Below are 22,516 nucleotides of genomic sequence, written 5' to 3'. Positions count from 1 at the left end.
CGCTCAAATCCCTGCTGTTCTGTGCTAGTGCTGAGTATCTCAAAAGCTAGCAAATCCTGTTCCCCCAGATAGGAGGCTAAGCCAGACTTCTGGGTGATCTCAGCAGAACAATGCCTCAGCGGGCAGTGGATGAAAAATAAAGCCATATAGATACTCTGGGGACCTGAAAAGAAACTGACAACAAATTCATCTGAATATGAAGCACCACAGGGAAAGAGAGAGTCCTGTCCTGGTCGGGGAGGCACGATGGGGGAGAAAAGAGGTTTCTTGCAGGCCAGCATAGTTTCCTGAGTATCTAGGACAATGTATACTTTGGTGGATGTTTTTGAGGAAGAGGACCTGATCCTGGACCTGATTCCTTCTCACTCTAAGTATCACTCTCTTACCCACCATCTTCCCTGGTTGTTGATCCTAGACCCTCTGGTTCAGGCCACCATGAGGCTTCTATTCTCTGTTGTTTCTTTTTGACCTAAAATATGGCCACAAATGTTTGCAATGGTAGACTGGCTTTTCCTCCCTCATGTTTTTTTTTTTCCTAGACACTGGCCAAGCTGGGGTTTTGTGTTTGATTTTTGTTTTCCGTTTTTGCTCTGCTTTCCCTCCGTTGGCATGGGAACGCCGAAGCACCACTTCAGAGAGCTCCCATCCAGAGCATCATCTCACTCCCCCGTGCCACCCAGTGCTTCCAAGTGTTCAAAGAGCACAAACCTTCTCCTCCATGGAGCAGAGTCTGAGAGCAGCAGACACGTCTCACAATAAGGTCTCCAGTTTGTGAGGTCCCAGAGGTCAGACCCCACCCCCCACATTAGAGAAGGGGACTCTGTACAGAGGTCACTCCAGCCAGCAGTGTGTAAAGCTCTCATCCCCAGGGCCTTAAGTGGTGTGATGCTGTGAGACCTCTCCTGATTATCTGGACCTTTACTTTGTGGAAAATTCAGATTATCACCTCCCCTCTTCCCTCTGAGGGGGGCTGTTAGGATCAAATGTGACCCATACATGAGTAACTGGTGAATATTTCCTTTAATTAAGATGTCAAATGTGGTCTGGCCTGTGGATGCTCATAAACGGCCTTTAAACTAATGAAAAATGAAGTAACTCAGAAAGAAGTGAATGGCTCGGAAGGAAATGCAGACTGATCTCTATCCACAAATACCAGCCACCCTCCCAACATTTAAGGTCCTGGGAAGATCTGGATTAAAACCTGCTTAGAAAGACATCTATCCCAAGCACAAAGTCATGCAGTCCAGTGAGAAATATTATATTATATTAATTTCATTGTCTTTATTATTTTGTTTTATAATTATTTATTATGAGCTTGATTTCTTAATTTTAGTTTATGTATTTGCCTTTTTCCCTCCCGCATTTATGCCTGGTACCCTTGGAGGCCAGAAGAAGACATCAGATGCCCTAGAATGGGAGTTACAGATGGTCGTGAGCCCCAAGTAGGTGCTAGGAGCTGAAGCCACATTCTCTAAAAAAGCAGCCAGTGTTTTTACCTGTTGAGCAATCTGTTTGGCCTCTGTTTGTTTTTGAGACAGGGTCTTGGGTAGGAGGGGCAGGCCTTGAACTCCTGATCATCAAACTCTACCTCCCCAATTCTAAGATTACAGGCTCATGGTAGCACACTGAGTTTAGGTGGTGCTGGGGGTAGAACTTGGGGACTTTGTGCATGCTAGGTGTGATAATTGCTATTACCATGCAGAGTGTGGTAACTGCATATATGGATATGTTGTGGAAGGCACAAGTCATCCTAGGAAACACTCATTCACTATTTCACATATATGTCATTGCTTTGTGGTGAGAACATCTAAGATCGACTCATTTTAAATGAGGTAACACGAGATCCTCGTTATGTTATTATGCAGGAGATTATGGTAGATAACCAGAACATGTTTCTCTTCAAAACCTTTTATTACAGTTCTGGATTTACTGTGGAGCAAGGATGTGTGCATGTGTGCGTGTGTGCATGTGTGCCTGTGTATGTGTGCATATATGAAGCCAGAGCACAACGTGTGTGAATCAGTTCTCTCTCTCTCTTCTCTTTGAGGTTTGGACAAGGAACTCAGATAATAAGGCATAACAGCATAACAGGCAGCTTTATTTTCTGAGTATCTCATCGGCCTTAATTGATAGATTTATATATTCTCTCTCTCTCTCTCTCTCTCTCTCTCTCTCTCTCTCTCTCTCTCTCTCCCTCTCTCTCTCTCTCTCTCTCTCTCACACACACACACACACACACACATGAATAAATGGAACAGGGTCTCATGTAACCCAGTCTGGCTTCAAATTCACTATATAGCTGTGAATGACCTTGAGCTTCAGATCGTCTGCCTCTACCGTCCTGAGTGCCAGCATTACAGGTGAATAGTTTTAAGCAGTGCTTAGGATTGGACCTAGGGCCTTATACTTGCTTGGCGAACACTACCAGATGAGCTACGTCCCCAGTCAGCTTCCTCCTTTTGTTTCACTAAACTTTGTGCCCTTTGATCAACACTACACCTTTTGGGCTGTCTCCCCAAACATTCTGTAGCCACCAGGAAATCCTATCTGTCCATGCCAGCGTATTATACATAGCACAGTGCTCTCACAAATCGTCCATGTCTGTCTCTGTCTTTCTAAAACGCTGAAATAGTATCTCACTGTGTATGTATATGATGCTAAAAATCAAATCATCTGCTGATTGGAGCTCAGTTTTTCTTGGTCTTGTGGCTATTGTAAATAATGCTTATGTCAATAATGAATATGGGGTGCAGAAATCTCTTTGTACACATGCACACACCCAGAGTGGGTGGAGTGAGATTGCTGGATCAGATGGGCGTTCCATTTTTAGTTGGAAGAATTGCCATCCAAAATGACTACATGAAAATCACCAGCAAGAAAAGGCCCACTCTACTCTCTACAGCTTTATCGAAACTCCTCCTCATCGCCTTTTACCTGGTTAATAATGGCCATTCTAACCTTTTGCCGCTCTAACAGGTGGGAGGGGATGTTTCCCCAGGGGGTTAATAGGCAGTTAGTCTCTGGTAATGAATTATGTGAAACATTTTTTTTTCATGTATCTGTCTGCAATTCCTACATCTTCTTTTCAGAAATATCTATTCAGGTCCTTTGCCCATTTTTAATAGGGCTGTTTGTTTTTAAATGCAACACATATAAAAATTCCAGTGTCATTCTTTACAGAAATAGAAAACAAGACAAAACAAAAAACAATCTTCCAATTTGTATGGGAACATAAGAGACCTCAAATAGGCAAACAATCTTGAGAAAATAAAGAGGGAGGTGTTGTTGAGGAGATGACTCACTCCGCAAAGTGCTAGCTATGCAAGCATAAGGATCTAAGTTCAATACCCAGGCTAGTAAGAAGCTGGGCATGGTGATAGTGGGTGACTACTAGCCTAGCCCCAGGGAGGCAAAGGAGGCCCCTTGCAGCTCACTAGCCAGTCAGGCAATTAATGAGCTCCAGGTTCACTGAGAGACTGTCTCAAAAATAAGGTGAAGAGTGGTAAAGGAAGGCACCCAACATTAGCCATTAACATATTGTCACCACACACACACACACACACACACACACACACACACACACACACACCATCATCATCATCATCAACAACAACAACAAGATATTGTCACCACATACACCATTAGCATATTGCCACCACACACACATAACATTAACATATTGCCAACACACACACACACACACACACACACACACACACACACACATCTGAATGCCCATACGCAAAACCACACAAACATGTATATCTTCATACTCTCAACCCAAACACATGGGAATACTGGAATCATCTTACTTCCAGTTTTAAAATATTCTAAAATCACATTAAATATGGAAGCACTAGTCTAAGAACAGATTTGCCGATCAGTAGAACATGGTATGAGAATGCAGAAATGAACCTAGGCATAAGTATGACCTATTGACTACCCACAAAGGGGTCAAAACTACAGTGAGTCATATAGGAATAGGTAGCCTGGAAAGACAGCTCAGCAGTTAATGGAAGTGGCTGCTCCTGCAGAGGACCTGGCTTTGGGTACCAGAACTCATGTAGTGGCTCACAACCAATTGTAATTACTCTAGTTCCAGGGGTGCCCTCTTCTGAGCACATCTGTAAGTACCTGACATGAACATGGTACACAGACAAAGATGCAGGCCCTCACATAGGCTTGGAAAGAGTGAAAGTAAAATAAATCTTAAAATACACAACACAGAGACACACACCCTCATACATAAACCCTCACATACACATAGACAGACACATGACTCATACACACATTCATGCACATTCACACACTCAAACACATAAACACACATACTCTCTTTCTCATACACACATGTACACCCTCACACATACTGACAAACACACATTCATATACACGCACAGAGACACACAGAAACACTCTCACACACAGACACACACAAAGATACAGGCACATACACACACTCATACACATAGACACACATATGGACAGACACATTCTCATAACACACTCAAATACACAGAGACATACATACTCAAACACACAGACACACACACGCTCACACAGATAGACAGACATACACACACACACACACACACACACACACATACATACTCTTTCTCCCACACACTCTCTTACACAGACACCACACATACACATACTCTAATACACAGATTCGCACATACACCTGCTTGTATACAGGGACACATACACATTCATACGTATAGACACAGACACTCAAATACACAGATTCACACACTCTCACACACATACACACATGGAGACACATACCCTCACATATACACAGAGACACATTCATACACACAGATATACACTCTCACACACTCATACACACAAACACATACTCTCACACACTCATACATACACACTCACACACGCATACACACAGACACATACTCTCACACACTCATACATACACACTCACACACTCATACACACAGACACATACTCTCACACACTCATACATACACACTCACTCATACATACAGACATATACATATACACTCATACATATTGATATACACACAAATATACAGATATATAAGACAGACAGACAGACAGACAGACAGACACACACACACACACACACACACACACACATTCACACACACCACGAGGAAAAGCCAGTTCCTTCAGCAAATGGTGCTGGAAGTTTGACTATCACCTACAGGACTGAGCCCTGATCTGTCTTTCATAAGAATCTAGCTGAAACCTTTTAAAGACTGAAATATAAGAACTATAAACAACCTCCAGAAGCTTAAAGAGAACTCTACTGGGTGATAACCTGGATGCTGAGTTCCTGCTCAGGACTCCAAGAGCATAAGTAAGGAATGGTGTATATTTACAACAAACAAACAAAACAAACCACAAAACAAAAAACAAAACCCCACAGTGTTGTGGGTGATGAGCCATGGAGAATCACAGTACAGCCTAGAGTGGGCAAGGGACTGGCCATGTGCTCAGCCTGAAGGCCTTCCAAGTCCACTGGATTTTCATTTGCGTCATACAGCGCGAGTAGGAATTTTCCGGCCTGGAGGTGAGCTACAACAGACTCTCTCTGGGGGAAAATGCTTCCAGAGCTGAAGCAAATCCTACCCAGCGTTTACTTGGCATGGGAGGCCCTCCCGTTCAGTGTCTCATACGCCACTTTTCATCCCATGCTGGTGAAGGTAGAATTTGTCCAGGTTGTTAATTGCTATCCTGTATGGTCCATGATAAACAGGGGCACACAGCTCACATGGGCTATGAAAGTAGCTGGGGGTCGTTGAGGAGCAGAAACAGAGACAAGATCAACAAGGCACCAGTGATTGTAGGCTAACGGGACAGACAGAGAGGCTCAAGACTTGCTGTCCTACCTGTGTTTTCTTTGGTCCACACAGTGGCTCAGTGACTCAGGACAAATGAAGAGACCACTGAGATGTGTGTCAGAAAAACCAGCCCTCATCCTCGAAGACGCCAGATCCTGGCGCACCTCCTCCTCGGTTCTGCCTCCGTTAGGTTTTCCCGGGGATCTGCGTTGGTGGGGGAATTCAGGGTATTTGTGGATAACAGATGTGCATATTTTCTTGGTTTAGTGAGATGAAGAGAAGCAAGAGAAGGCTGGGCACTGGGCCAGGCCTCTGTAGAACTGTCAGAGTCCTGGGTCTAGTATGCAGAACTCCCCAATTTACCCAGTGTAGCCCTTTGCTGCTAATGGGGCTTCTGCTTGCTGTCCACATCTACGTGTTTCCATGGAGATGTCTGAGTGGCCACCTGTACAAGTTCTTTAGAACAGGCAGTTTAAGCAACAGAAATTCCTTGGTGTCTGATGTGGACAACACTGTGGTCAGGTTCTGGTCAAGGTTCCCTTGCTGGATTCAACATGGGGCACATCTCTTTTCCTTCTTTCTTTCCTTCCTTCTTTTCTTTTCTCCTTTCCTTTCCTTTCCTTTCCTTTCCTTTCCTTTCCTTTCCTTTCCTTTCCTTTCCTTTCTTTTCTTTTCCTTTCCATTCCAGTCCTTTCTTTTCTTTCTTTTCTTCCTTCATTCCTTCCTTCCCCCTCCTTCCCTTCTTCCTTTCCCTGTCCTTCTCCCTTCCCTCCCTCTATCCTCCCTTCCTCCCTATCTCTGTGTCTTTTTCCCAATCTTTGTTCATGAGTGCCTGTATGCGTGTGTGTGTGTGTGTGTGTGTGTGTGTGTGTGTGTGTGTGTGTATCATGCGTTGGGTATCTGTGATGTTTTCCACCTTTTTTTCCAGACTGAACCTGGAGCTCAAGACTGGCTGGATTACTGGCCAGCAAGTTTCAGGAATGCCCCTGTCTCCATCTCCAGTGCTTGAGTCACAGCTGCTAGCTGATGTACCCGGCTTTTTGCAAGATTTTTGGAGAAAAGATTGAGGGTCGCTTGCTTGCACTGAACGTTCTATAAAGGCTGAACCTTCTCCATAGTTTCTACAGTCTTTCCTTGGAGCATGTGCCCAGAGAAGGAGTGCAAGCAAGCTCTCTGGTGTCTATACTAATGTCATCAATTCCATCATAGGAAACCTACCCCAGAGCCTCATACAAACAGATTATCCTCTAAATGCCATCGTGTTGAGGGTACACTTCAGCATATGAGCTCTGGGGTGGGGAATGCAAACAGTGTGATCCACAGCACCATCCCAGGCAGTGGGTGTTTCTGCCCAGAAGGAGGCTGGGCAACTGGTGCTAGAGAGGATAAGCTTATACTCAGTGGTTGATTTTCTGAGAGCTGTGCCAAAGGCCATGCATCATCAAGCAGAAGGCAGATGAGCAGACTGCCCAGGATTCTAGGAGCCATACTATGGCAGGTATCAAAGATTGAACAATATGAAAGAAGCCATCGAGAGAGAAGAGACTAGAACTCCCTCACTCACTGGTGAAGAGCTACATGCAAGGGCAGAATATATTCAAGAAATCCCTGCAGTAGAGAAGTGCAGGGGCCCAGCCCTGTGTGAGTAACCTCAAGTGGTTGCAATGCCTTGGCCTCCAAGCTCTCTGCTCTCTAAAGTATTATCTTAGCTAACAGTCTCTTTTTTCCCCCCATGGTCTTTGTGTCCCTGGCCCAAGTCTTTGAACCAGGACATAAGAACTCAGAAATCTTTGCAGATGTCAATCAGATTCTGGTCCACACATGCAACAACACTGATGGGGAGAAAAATGCCCAGAGCCAGGAAAATGGAGGCCTCACCACTCACTAGGGCATCTCTTGAGTCACAGATAAAGCCATGTGGTCCTTTAATAAGGTGACTTCTTTCTTAGAAATTTGAGGATGAAGTTCTTTATAACATAAAATAGAACTGACTTAGTCCCTTCAGACAAAGGCCTCATACAGGATGAACTTTGCCACTCCAGGGACAAAGGGACAAAGCTCTGAAACCAGGCTTCTCACCTTCCCTTCGCAATGTCTCCTCAGCTTCTCTTTGCTCTTTAATTTCTTAGACCCAGTTTTTATATTACGTTTAAAACACTTACTTTCTACCCAACTCGTTCTGAAGCAGACACTGGGGTTCCCTGGGTGGACATCAGAAGGCAGGTTACCTAGAACTGGCTTTGTAGAGATAGTATAGGGAAACATGGCAACCGGGGTAGGCTGAGCCAACTGGGCAAGTGTCTGACAAGTGTCTGAGCCTGAAGTTCCCTGTTTCTGGTTGGCAGTTCAGAGAACTAGCTCCAAGTGCTTGGAGAGCATTGGAGGAGCATGGAGAGAATCTGACAATCTTTCTGAGAGGTCCTGGCTCCCAAGCGGCTGTGGATGATCTGCTCTGCACTCAATAATTCATTTGATCGTGGGTCATGACTACACAGATGACCAGACTATCAACCCTCATCTCCCACACTGCCAAGAAAGGCTTCACTTTCCGAACTCCAGACTTCTAATGGGAAGCCTTCACCAGCCAGAGAGATCCCGGGGTCTTCACTGCTATGAACTCTCAGGAATCTGTGGTGTAAGCATGAGGGTATGATAGTGAGATTAGATCGCATGTGACTTCGCACTTTTCAAAGAGGATCCTAGTCAATCTTGTTCGAAGAATACTTGGCATATGGCCTGCTAGACTTGGATGATTTTTGTCTCCTAAGTACCATCTCCTGACCTTTTGTAGCTCAGAGCCAAGCGACTTCTCCCAAAGCCATCTTCTAGAAGGTTTGATTCATACAGACCTCCAAATCTCCCAAACTCACTCTTCGTCTCTTAAAACAAAAATATTTATTATTTTTTCTTTATGGTTATCGAGAGTGTGGTATTTGTGCATTCCACATATGTACAGGTGCCCCTGGAGGTCAGAAGAGGGCATCAGATCTCCTAGAGCCTGGCAATAGAGATCCCAGCTATCCAAATGGAGCTGGGAACTGAACTCAGGTCCTCCTGAAGAACAACGGTATCCTTAATTCTGGAGTCATCTCACCAGCCCTTCCAATGCTTTCGTAACTAAGAAACAACATCCACCCTACTTCTCCATTCCCATCTATACTTTCTGACAGTCCTTAAAAATAGTGTCACCCCTAGATTCATAGAATCCCAATGCTCAAGATACTGTTGAACTAGAAACACAATGTTACCTTAATTAAAAATGCCAAAGACTTAACATTTCCAAAACAATCTCAACCTCATACATTTTTAAAAATGAGGTTCAGATTAATCCTTCTTGGATCCACTTTCTTGGCTCATCTCCTTCCTCGTAAGGAGATAGTTAACACTGCCCTATACGTCCCAGGAGATGTGGACTCAGCTGAAGTACGCTGCTTTGTTGTACCTAGGTAAAGGCACTACCGAATTTAAAATTTCTCTTATTATTTTAAGGCAACAGACTCTAAGCAAGACTCAGAGAGCCACAGAGCATGGCCCTGGCAGATGGTAAAAGAAAGCAGGGAGTGCAGAGGCTCTATTTTGGGGTTTTGTTGTCCTGTCACTTTCATGTCAAAGAGGCTCTGGGTCAAGATATTTCCTAAGTAAATCACAGAATCCCATCCAGGACATTTTTACATTCCCTGTCCTTCATTTCGATAATAACATTGGACTTTTCTGGCAAAGACTCTGGAGGGCATCTCCTTAGGAGCTTGTCATAGCAAACAATTAGATTGAACAAACAGTAATAGCTCCTATTTACCAGGTACTTACTCTGCTTCAGGTCTTATGCTAAGCACTTCTAAGTTTATCTCCTTTGCTCCACACCACTCTAAGAGAAATGTGTCATTACTGTTGCTTTACAAAATGAGAAACCAGGGCTTTGAGAGGTTAAGTCGCTTAAAAAAAATCACCTGGGATCCAAAATTAGGAAAGCCCAAATCCTCACTCTTTAGCATTATCCTACCCGGGGGGCATCTGTGGCATGTTATAGGCAGTTGGGCTACCCAGTCCTGTTGTCCTTGTCTGCTCTCCAAGGGCTGAGGGTCTCCATTGTTGGTTTTGGCCTTTTTTTTTTTTTTTAGGGTAGAGGAGGTAGGAAGTCAAAGGGGACAATAAAAGTCCATGAAAGGGGCCTGATGAAATAAAATGAAAATAAATAATGTGTTACTGAAGGAATGAAAAATGACCTCACAGGACAATGGTGACATCTGAGAGAATGGCACAATGTCACCATCATTCCTTATATCCGGTACTGCTGAAGCTTCTGAACTTGTCTCCCTACCCGCCTCTGTGGCATTTTTGAGTCATTATTAGAGAATTATACATCTGTTCTTTGTCATGAGATTTTGTCAGTCTTCCGTACAGGCTCAAGCATGTGACTTTACTTGGACCAATGCAATATTCCTGGTTCATAATACAGAGTAGAAAAATGTCTACTTGTGATAGGGTTTAGCCCCACACCCTGTGATTATTCTTTTTACCAGAAGTTCTGGTTTCCTAGACCCTTCCTTACTCCTGAGAAGATACACAGGGGATACTTGTCTTTCTGGGAGTCCAGATCATCCAGTTGAGGACAGGGGGAACTACAGTCAACTTGAGGTCAGTAATAGGTTTTAAGTCTTTGTTATAAGTAGTTGAGACATTTGGCAAACACTGCCTATCACAGATTATTTTTACATCACTGTATCGGTTTCCCAGAGGGAATCTTGGTGACTTCAGAAAAGTAAAATCATATACTTATCCTACTATTAATAACTATATTGTATTTAAAATTAATCTCAAATTCTTATCATAATTACAGAACTCTGCCTACCTCTTTGCTCACAGCATGCCTTAGCTACATCGGTCTTATTTTGCTTTCTGTTCTTAGAATATGCAAATTTGCTCACATGTTAAAGCCTGTATCCTTGCTATTCTTTCCTTTCTGGGATATTCTGGACATCGGGTCTATATTGTCTACTGTGATCCCTACTATCTATATGTAGCTACTCAATATTAATAAGATTGAATAGATCTATTAAAGATTTAATTGTAGCAGTCATATTTCAAACGCTTAGTAAATGCGTGCCATCAGTGGCTGTTTTAATAGACAGCGCAATGCTGAATTATATCTCTCAGCACTACAGAAGGCTCCATCCATCTCAGTGCTGTGATGGTTAATTTGACTGTCAGGTTGATAGGATCTAGAATCACTTAGGAGACAAGCCCCTGCGTGCATCAGTGATGGATTTCCTAGGTTATGCCAACTGAGGTGGGAAGACCCACCTTAACTATGGGTGTCACCATCCCACAGGCTGGGGCTCTGGACTAGGTGAGAAGTAGAGAGCTGGCCCTTCTTTCTTCCTTTCTTTCTTTCTTTCTTTCTTTCTTTCTTTCTTTCTTTCTTTCTTTCTTTTTTTTTTTTTGGTTCTTTTTTTTTTCAGAGCTGGGGACTGAACCCAGGGCCTTGCACTTCCTAGGTAAGCGCTCTAACCACTGAGCTAAATCCCCAACCCCTCTGGCCCCTCTTTCTTTCTCCTTCACTCTGCTTCCTGAGTGTGGATGCAATCTGACCGGCTGCCTCACACACCTGCTGCTATGGCTTCCTCCATGATAGACATGATAGACATTATTTCTTGTCATTTGTGTTATAATGACAGAGAAAGAAACAAATGCAAAGACTCAGTCAAGCCATCCCCTCTTCACAGACACCATACACTGACCATCCTTCTAAAACCTCTCTTTGAAGATATCCACCCAAGGCTTTGATGAGCCTTAGCAACTTCCTTCGTTTGCTCTGTTTCCCTCTGGTCTCCTCCATGGACACATAGAAGCTTCTATTGTTTCCCCAAGCCACAGTAGATGGAGGCAAACACAAGAACCAAGCATGTGTAGACCCCGCTCTTCCTGTGCCTCCATTGGCTGAGTCTAAAGCATTTTAGAAGTGTTTGAATTCATTGTTTCTATTTGTTCTCCAGAGTGTCCTCCCTAAGAGCATTTGGGGCTCTGATGGGTTTTTCTGCTGTAGTCCTAGGGCAGATGCAGAGTGAGTGCTCAGTAAATACCAATAGACTGAACAAGTAGGTGGAGAATTAGCAGGTGAAGAGAACTCTCTCTGGGGAGGCAGTCACAGGAAGAGAAGTAATGTGAGAGCAGTTAGGAGATCTGCTATGGCAGGACTGGGAGCCCACTTGTCTGGAGCACGGAGTGAGTGAAGTTCCAAGTCTGAAGTAGGCAGAGAGAGGTTGCACTAGAGAGAGGCCTGGATTCTGGACAGATTTTTATCATAATATGAGATGGGGAGTCTTCAGTGACATTTTTCAGACAGAGAAGGTCCAAGATGAGAAACAGCAGAAAGGACACAGCCAGCTATGTGATAGTGGATCACAGTATGGGGGAGTCAGGCAGAAGGTGGAAGCTATAACCTCAAAGGCCAAGAAAGGGAAATGGGGACCAGTTCAAGGGTCAGAAAAACTGCAAGACCAACATGTAGTATGTGTGGGGTGGAGGGCTGAGAGACCCAAGGAGCCTGTGAGCCACTCCTGAGCAGAGCTGAATGATGTCACAGCAATCAAGAGCAGAGGGGCTGTCAGGGCTCTACTTTAGGACATTAGATGTGGAGAACAGCATACAGGACAATGGGGAGACATTGTATGAGGAATGTATGAGGAAAGGAGCATACTTTTTTGGGGGAAATGCCAATAGTAAGAGGCTAAACAAACACAGGCTTGTAAAGTTAATGTCCCTGGTAGGGATGTTCACAGACGGAAGACTGGGCTTTGCCACTGAGAAATCCACATATAATCCAAGAGGAATTGGTTCACTAGACCAGTCAGAGGAGAAGCCACATACCAGAGTACTGAAAGCCATCTTGGAGGAAGGAAGAAACACTAAGAAGAACAACTTGTATTAAGCAGTTTTCCTGAACTTACTGGATCTAAAGGCAGAGGGACGCTTATGCTTTTACAAGTTTCCATTCATCTACCCTGTACCCCATGTTGGTTCTTCTTGTCTGGTGTATAGAGTCAGAGGAGAGCAGAGGGCTGGGAGATCACGTTGTTTGCCCTCTAGGAGGCCGTAACACAGAAGTGAGGGATGCAGGGCCGTCTCCTGTTTGCCCAGACTCCACTCCAATTCGGTTAACTTCAGTTAACCAACGGAATTCAGCAAGGAGAGAAGGTGAGTTCTTCAACCTAACATTCCCTTCACACAAAATTCAAACCTCAGTATCCATTTTGCAATCACATGCTTGGAAAGGGATATCTAGAAGAAATGCAGTTCTTTTTTTGTGAAAGAATAAAAGATACACATGCAGGCACACAGGAACCTCCCGCCGTCCTGATAAGCAACTCTAGAATTCTGGAGCTAAGACAGGAAGTATAGCCAACCGCATCCCCTTTCTGTGAGGAGTGCTTAGGAAGCCTAGCCTCCTCTTGCATGTTCAGGGCTTCTGTATCCTTCGGCTGACCCCCTCTGGCAGAGGACCCAGAGCTAGGTTCCTAGAGCACCCACACTGGGTTGCTCAGAATAACCTACAATTCCACCTCCAGGGTATCCGATGCCTTCTTCTGACCTCAAGGGTATCTGCATATATGTGGTATACATGCACACACATATGTAAATAAAAATAAAATAATAAAAATAAATAAAAATATTTTCTTTAATTTAAGTATGTTTATTGCTCCCCTCCTTTGCTAGAACTCCTGGTTTATAGAGACCAGGACCAGACTATCATTTTCAAGTGTTGAATCAAGTCGATAGTTGCTTCTATGAATGGGTTATTGTTGCAAAGCAAGGGAGCCCCTATCACATGATGTGCAATTGTATGTAATCCCTGCAGCTCTGGCAGGTCCACAGGTTGCTGGGATATGGCCTCTCTGGGACTTGAGTGCATGAGTGTTTCTAGTCGCTGCGGACACCTGTGCTTTCTTTCTCTTGGGACCAGCAGGCTCTACAGGCATGCTCTTCCATGGGTCTTGCTTGAGACAGGTCTAAGCAAAGCCAACTTTCCAGAGTGAGTTACACTAGCAGACACAGAGTGAATGGATCAGGGACTTGGAGGAGAGAAAGGCTTGCCTAACAATAAAGATGACATCTACTACTAAGCTCATAAAAAACTAATGGCTTTCATGCAGGCCCTGTACTAGGTCAACTGGCCTTTGTGGCCTCATCTCTTTCCAGCCACGAGAACCCCTGTGCTTGAAAATGACAGCATGCTGTTAATTCATGACCTCTTGTGAAGGAGAGCCATGTCTCCCTTCCTTTGGATAGGCACCAGCTTAAGATCTCAGTTTGTTTAGCCTAGGTTTAGCCCAAGTTTAGCCCCTTTAGCCCAAGTCTCCTTTCTGAGATTCTCTCCCTGGCCTCCCTTCTTCAGGCCCAGGGAAAGTTTCATTCCTGCCAAAGACTAAAAGAGATGAAACCAATTAGAAGATGGGACCATCTGGTGGTGTGGGCTTAGCCGATCTGGAGCCAAGATTCTCACTGGGACTGTGAAAGTGTTTGTGAATAGTAGATTGAGTGAGCAGAGCAGGGACTGTCCTGTCACTTAGAGAGTGTGCAGGGGCAGATTCCTTAGACTTAACACACTTCTGAGGTAGCTTCAAGGGATAGGACACCCATGCAAGTGTGACAGCTCTGGCTGTTCCAACTATACCGTGGCTCAGTTTTGTTCCTGGCTAGGCAGGTCTTATCATGCATAGCTATCGCTCACACATCCGCTGCTATTTCAAACTGTCTGCCCTCCCTGACCTCTGATCCCGTCTGGCTTCTCTTTTACAGACTCTTCTGGTTTGGCAAATGGACCGCAGTCTACAATGGTTGGGCTCCCTCCTCTTTGAATTTTTCCATCTACAGGGATGTGCTGTAGGAGGACCTTTGTCTTGTTTGGGTCTTGAGCATCTGACCTCCATTCTGTAGGTGATGCCATACTGGTTTCTTCCACAGGAAAGGATTCTCCCCGGAGTGTTGAGTGTAGTTTTTGCTAACCTGTTTTGAGCTCCAGGCAGACTGCACTACTAGCCCCTACCTAGATTCTATTGGATCCATGGGTTAAAAAAACAACAAAGAAAGAAAGAAACAAACAAACAAACAAAAAACCACACACATGTACATGCATGCACGCACAACAGTTAACCTCAAAATGCCTTTGCTAACTCAGTGACTGGGCACTCCTAAACCTACCCTGAAACCCCAGACACAATTGGATAGAGTGACTATTGGCTCTCAGAAGGCTGGTTGGCTTTTTCTCTTGCTGCTCCTCCTCCTTCTTCCCTAGTTCTCCTCATTCTCCTTTTGTCCTCCCATACAACTCTATGTGGCCCGCCCCATCCTCAGTCATTGGTTGCTGGTATCTTTATTGATTGATTAAGAACCAATTGGGGAAGAGGACCTTAGCATCAGAACCATCTCCTACATAGGTGTTCACAAACCTTGATCAGACAGGATGATTAGATGAGAACAGATGTGTTCAGGGTGGTATGGCTGTGGACAAGGCAGTGATCATTTGTCAACCCCCTTACCTTCTAAGAATGATCACTGGGCTACATCTAGGGCAATCATACCCTGGTTGGGTGTGACTTGAACACCCTGGTTACTTCACACACTCAGAAATGATCCCGTGACCAGCATTATGTTCAATGACACCAGTGTCAGGATTTTGTATTGCTGATGGGACAGGGAAGCTCCTCCTCCACTAGACTTTGAGGACCAGCAAGAAGTAGTAGCGTTGTTGGACTGATATGCATCAACTTGTGTCTGACTACAAAGCTAAGCCTAAAGATCTGGAAGCCATGACTCTGTCTTAATGCCAATTCAAGTCTTTGAAGCCAGAGACAAACTGAAAAAAAAAACACTATTTAGATAACTGATTTTTTAAAAAAATATTTATTTTTTATTTTATTTTTTTATTACTGTCCACAATGGAGCTTTGACTGTCCCCTGCACAAACAGCACTGGCCTTTGTCCCTACAAACGAGGATTTTCTTAAGTTCACTCTTACAGACTGAACCACATGAGATGAGTTCTGGATTAGCGGCGCTAACATATTGGGGCATGGGATAAACTTAGCCTAGCAGTTTCAAATTTTCCCATCCTAAAAAGAGATCCATTCATAGATAATGACCACCCTCACAGGAAGACATTAAAGATTAATTAGTCACATTGTATCCATGGTATGTTTATGTTAATGGATAAGAAGCCTGGGTAATTATAACACCCTGCCTTTCCCCAGCACTTTTGATTCCTCAAAGCCCTTTCAGATGAGTAATGGCACTGGCTTGCTCTAATGACCCTGAGACTCTGCTTTTAGCATCCCATACTGTACATCTGGAAGATAACTAGATTCCGAAGTTCATTCTGCAAGTATTTGTCAGCGCCAGCATCCAACAAGTTATCAGAATCCTGCAATATTAATTATTACATTTAAGCTCATTGCGAATGGTTCTATTGATCTTTTGCTCATAAAATCAGATTAAAAGTTTTTTTTAAAAAGTAACGTAAGGCTAGTGAGCTGGCTCAGAATTTAAAGCACTTGCTACCAATCTAACTCCCTGAGTTTGGTACCCAAGACCCACAAAGTTTCTACCAACTCCTGCAAGTTGTCCTCTGACTGCCACACACGTGTGTGCACACACATGCAAGAAAAACAAGTAAATGTGTGTAATTTAAAAGTATTAAACCAAAAAAAATAGACAAAATCCCTCCATTTAATAAGAATTTATTTTTTTGTAAAAGCTTTAAAGATAATCATCACATGTTCTTAAGAATAAAAGAAGGTTATAAACCTTCTATAATGCCCAATAATAGGAGGCAGTGTGTGTACGGCAGGTTATGGATGTATGCAGGATCCTTTAGGAAGCTGCAAGAATGAGTGTGTATCAGTCGGGAGTAGCCTGACTGCTACAGCAAATACAAAAAAAATGTTGCAAAGCAGCAAGCACAGCTGAACATGTTCACCAAAAAAAAAAAAAAAAAAAAAAAAAAAAAAAAGAAGACAGGAAATTTGTCTTTTGTATTATAACTACACAAAATTTTGCTTAGTGTCTCTGCTCCCATGGCTTTCTGTAAAGTGCAGTATTTGAAGTACATAAGATAAAGGACAATCTCGGAAAATTACTTTCATCCTAAACATTCTACTTGATGGGGACACTGAAACCCGGCCAGCCATTGAGGGACAATTTCACTACCCTCCTTGTTCATGTTAGTTCTGCTTGCATCCTCTGAGTCTTGGACCTCTAATGGTCTTGGACTTTCCTGAACTTTGAGGGTGACTGGCTAAGGCATAGCAAAGAGCATGGAGAGAGCTGTGGCTTTTGGAAAGAAATGTCCAGTAATCCCATAACCAAGCTAGTAGGAAGTACAAGAGCTGCTTAAGTGCACAAGGGCATGTGACCAGACAACCTTCAGTGATGCGGGCAGTGAGGCAGCCAGTGAGCTGCCGCCATGCCTTGGAAGGTGTCTGCAGGCAGACCACAGGATGAGGAGAGCCCACCCAACATGCAGATGTCTAACATCCAAACTGGAGATACTCAGACCACTGCACCATATCTGAGAGTGTCTTCCTTATCTCAGAAGGGAAGTCTTTCCTCATGGCTCTGGAGTGGGAAGGGCATATGAATCTCTCCAACATGTAGTCCTCCCTATGATGGCTGTATATGTTTGATGTTATCTCCATGATCCTCTGAATGCACCTCAGGTTCCAAAATGGACCATCAACGTGAACAAAGCTCACACATCTGCAGCCAACCAGGCTATAGTAATATTTTACTTAAAAAAAAATAGAGCTTTCGGCGAGTAAGAATGTTTGCTGCACAATCATTACCTAAGTAGAGAACCCAGTACCCGCTGGGCATGGCCATGCATGAACCCATACACCAGCGCTGTGTGAGACAGACACAAGGGGAGTCTCGTTTAAGGCTCAGCGAGGGAATAAGATGGAGAATGATGGAGAAGGCTTTCCAACGTGCTTCTCCCTTCTCTACTGATGGGCATACAAGTGTGTGCACCTAAGTGCCCTCACATGCTCGAATATGCACACACACAAACATACCACACTCACACATGAGCTCACAAAACATGTATGCCTGCACACACATACATGCACACATGCACAAGACAAAAGAGCTCCTTACCTTACTCAGGGCTCTTTTACTCATCTAGAGCTGCTGGAATGACTCATACCTGGCTTTACCTAGCACTTTACAGCCACACATCCTAACCACACAAGGCTTTCACATGCAGCCTCCAGGAACTCTCAGAACTCAATTGAATTGGTGTGTCCCACCCCTCTTCATACGCAGCCACAGGCAGCCTTGCTCTTCTCACAGCTACTGTTGACGCATCATTCATTCATTCATTCATTCATTTGTTTAGAACTACTGAAAACCACTCTGAGGTGATGATAATAAGAAACTGAAGAAATTAAGGTGATCTCCCTCTAGCTGTTCCTCCTGGCATCCCCCTCCTTTCCTACCTCCCTCTTTGTCCTTCCTTCCTTCCTTCCTTCCTTCCTTCCTTCCTTCCTTCCTTCCTTCCTCTCTATCTATCCCAGGTTGGCCTCTAACTCACTATGTGGCAAATGTAGCCTCAAATTCATGGTTATCCTATCTCGGTCTACCAATTACTGTAACATCAGTGTACTGTCAGGCTTCCATGTCAGGAGATTTGCTGTACATAGGGTCTCCAGAATTCCATGTCCCCCCTGAATCAGCCAGCAGCTCCCACAGATACTCACCTAGGGGCTCACAGAACCACACGTGACAGGTACTCATCCATATACCATCAGCATCCCCTTCCTCCCAGCATCTCTTGCCATCTGCCCGCCCTCACCCCATAATGGATATAGTAATAAGGGAGCAGAGGCCAATGTACTTCAGCCCAAAGTCTTCCAGCTAATGAGTGGCAAAACATCAACTCCCACCTACTTACTGCCCTTCACTCTAGAGAGTGGAAGACCAGGACCAGTGCCTATCTGACTCCCTTTGAAGAAATCAAAGTCTGAACAAGCACTTCTTTGCTTAAAATTATCAGGTGGCTTGCCATGGCCTAGAGTGTGTAACAATTTGTCTCTAGCCACACACTTCCCTGTATCTCTCCGGCAGGTGCCTGCTCAGACCACAACTAGAATCCACTACCAGTACACAATCCCAAGTCCACCACCCCAAGTACATCATCCCAAGTACACCACCCCAAGTCCACCACCCCAAGTACATCATCCCAAGTACACTACCTCAAGTACACTACCTCAAGTACATCACCCCAAGTACACCACCCCAAGTACACTACCTCAAGTACACTACCTCAAGTACACCACCCCAAGTACACCAGCCCAAGTACACCAGCCCAAGTACACCACCCCAAGTACACTACCTCAAGTACACCACCCCAAGTACACCAGCCCAAGTACACCACCCCAAGTACACCAGCCCAAGCACACCACCCCAAGTACACCAGCCCAAGTACATCATCCCAAGTACACCATCCCAAGTACACTACCTCAAGTACACTACCTCAAGTACATCACCCCAAGTACACTACCCCAAGTACACCACCCCAAGTACACCACCCCAAGTACACTACCTCAAGTACACCAGCCCAAGTACACCACCCCAAGTACACCAGCCCAAGCATACCACCCCAAGTACACCAGCCCAAGTACATCATCCCAAGTACACCATCCCAAGTACACTACCTCAAGTACACTACCTCAAGTACACCACCCCAAGTACACCACCCCAAGTACACTACCTCAAGTACACTACCTCAAGTACACCACCCCAAGTACACCAGCCCAAGTACACCAGCCCAAGTACACCAGCCCAAGTACACCAGCCCAAGTACACCATCCCAAGCACACCACCCCAAGTACACCACCCCAAGTACATCACCCCAAGTACACCATCCCAAGCTCCTGCCCTTAGCACAGACTCCTAGCTCTGCCCTTGCCAAGAGCTGCCTCCTACAGGCTTTCTCAGAGACCTGCCTGGTCCTTTAGCACATTCTCTTCATGTCACTCATTTGCAGTTGTTCCTGGCTGGGATGCACCGTGAGCACAGAGTTGTCCTGAAATATTCCTGGATCTTGAATGAATAGATCTGCATTTACATACAGAATGTGGCTATTTCACATTGGGAGGACAGGGTACATTTATTTATTTATTTATTTATTTATTTATTTATTTATTTATTTATTTATTTATTTTTGTGGTATTAGTTGGTTTAAGAACCCTCCCCGACCTACAGGCTAGAGAGGCGCTTCTCTCTCTGAAGTTCTCCATAAACACTCAGTATAAAAATCCCACCCTAGGGATTAGGGAGATGATTAAGCACTTGCCTTTCAAGTATGAGGACCTGAGCTCAACCCCCAGTTTCCATGTAAAGTCACATTTTTCAAACTCAAAACTGGAGAGATAGAAACAGGCCGATCCCTGGGGCTCCTTAGCCAGCCAGCCTAGCCTAGCAAAATCCACGAGGCCCAGATCTCACCGAGAGACTTACCTCAAGAAACAGAGCAAAAATGGATGGCTCCTGAGAAACAGTAACAGAAGTTGACCTCTGACCTCCATGTGCATGCACAACATGGACATACATGGATCTCTGCACAGATAATGTACACTTGCAAGCACACAAGCATACACACAATGAAAGGCTGAAGGATGCTGGGCGGATGTTTGTGTACCTCCAAGACTATCTGAGTAGGAAGATAGTCTGTTGCTTGGATTCAGGTCTTCACCTCTGAACCCAGAGATCTGGTTCCCTTCCATTACACCACACAGGATAAGCCTACAGTTGCTTTCAGCCAACCTGCCTTCCTGCTTTCTCTCCCAAGTCTTCCTGTTTGAGGAAACCTAGATGGCTGCAGCAGGAAGTTTCCTTACAATAAGCAGGAGTTCAGAACTTCCTTCTTCTGAGCAAGCATAAGAAAGAGAAAATGAGGAGAGAAAGGGGGGAGAGAGAGTGGGGGAGGGAGGAGAGACAGAAGAGGAGAGGGAAAGAAAGGAAGGGGCAGACTCTCCTTCATCATCTCTTTGTTGAAGCCTATTTACTCCTCAAGACCCTGAGCCCCTTAAGGGGAGAATCAATACTTGGCACATTTTCTTTTCCTCCATTCCTGCTTCAATGGCCTGTAATGGCAAATGGATTTCATCTCTTGAGTCAACTCTGACCAATTCGCAGTAGCTGCTCAGAATGCTGAAGTGAGAGGGAGTTTGAGGTCATGTTGGAAAGAGTGTGGATAGCAGCAGCAGCTGTCTGCATGGAGTGGAAGGGGTAAGATGGGACCTCCACTGCAGGGGAGGAGTGACGGATGCTTCGCGTGACTGAATGCGTCTATGAATCTTACCGGTTTCCCAAAACAGCTCATGTAACTACTTTACCCTAAGGCTCCAAGAAGACAGCAGCCACCTCTCTCATCCCAATAGAGGCCTTCACCCACAGGGACAGGAGTTTATCAATAAGCCTCTCTGTTCAGAAAGAGAACTGAGAGTCAGCCACACGCCAGTGTCAACACCTGTGCTTCTTATGGTGAGAACAGGGATGAAGAGGCAGGAGGCCAAGCAGGTTGTCATATCAACCAGAGAACTGAAGACATCTGCCATCAGCCAGGGGCACGAGCGTGGGTGTGCGGGGTGAGCAGTGTACCGGTCTCCTCCAAACTGAGACAGTCCGTTCTGGATGGAGAAGAGATGCTCATAAGAGGCAATAAGGGAGGCTGCAAAGGCTCAGGAAATGCCTGATCCCAGTACAAGTCTGCAGGCGGCTTCCTGAGGCTATCAAAGCAGCAAGCAGTTGCTGGGGAAAGGAGACTCCGCTATCAGTCTATCTCCTTGCAGAGCCTAGCTGGAGCTCTGGGGAGGCAGCTTCCTTGCAGGATAGGCCTTTTGGTGATGCAGCTGCCTTTGAGTCACCCATGCCCCTTGTAAGCAACACCATTACACTCAGTGTTTCGCTAAGCTAGACTCGGGTAAGATCATTACTCAGTCACTGGGATGCTATCTGGGGTCCTCTCTCTTCCTTCCTGTTGTTCCATGAAAAGTCACGCCACAGAAGACAGAATACAAATGGTCCATTCTCCAGCTCAGAAAACGGATACATATAGTGCAGTTAGTCTGGAGGGAGGATACTGATATTATAAATGTACCCTCTCGAAACATCTCCCTACCTCTTCACGACTAACATTCCAGTGCCCGTTGAGCCTTCTCTCTTCTGAAGTCTCTCTGTCCACAGCCAGTGTCTGTCTTATTTTATCCCCAATCAGATCCCACGGCGGCAGCAGCAGCACGTGGAGCCCTCGGAGACTAATTTAGACTCTTTTTGCATAATTTGCAAACAATTTCCATTACTTCCAGCAGCAGCATCTACAAAATGGGAGCACCATACCTAAGCCGATACCTAGGATATATCAGTGACAGAGCAAACTTTGGAGTAGCCTTTGCTCACCCTGCCACTCGCCACATTCTCCTCATTTCTATAATAAGGCTGATTGCTTTTGTCCAGTAATGAACAAGTGCTGCATATCACTTGTGTCCTTTACTCTTTCATGCAGGGTGAATGATAGACATTAGAATAAAACAGCAGGGTACTGGACACTAAAGGGGATAATGTGAGCACTGGCCTGTGCACAGACCTGATCAAGCAAAATCATCTGATTACAGCAGCCACATGAACGACAAGGCATAG

General features: G+C 44.8%; 1 protein-coding gene across 2 annotated transcripts in view; it reads right to left on the bottom strand.

The window, feature by feature from the left end:
- Gria1 (glutamate ionotropic receptor AMPA type subunit 1) overlaps positions 1–22,516 on the bottom strand; it is a 318,504-nt gene that overhangs the window by 286,859 nt on the left and 9,129 nt on the right.

The sequence above is a fragment of the Rattus norvegicus genome, chromosome 10 (genome assembly GCF_021556685.1).
Source record: "Rattus norvegicus strain SHRSP/BbbUtx chromosome 10, alternate assembly SHRSP_T2T, whole genome shotgun sequence".
Lineage (NCBI taxonomy): Eukaryota > Metazoa > Chordata > Mammalia > Rodentia > Muridae > Rattus > Rattus norvegicus.
Note: the sequence above shows the minus strand (reverse complement) of the source record. Positions and strands in the feature narration are given on the sequence as shown.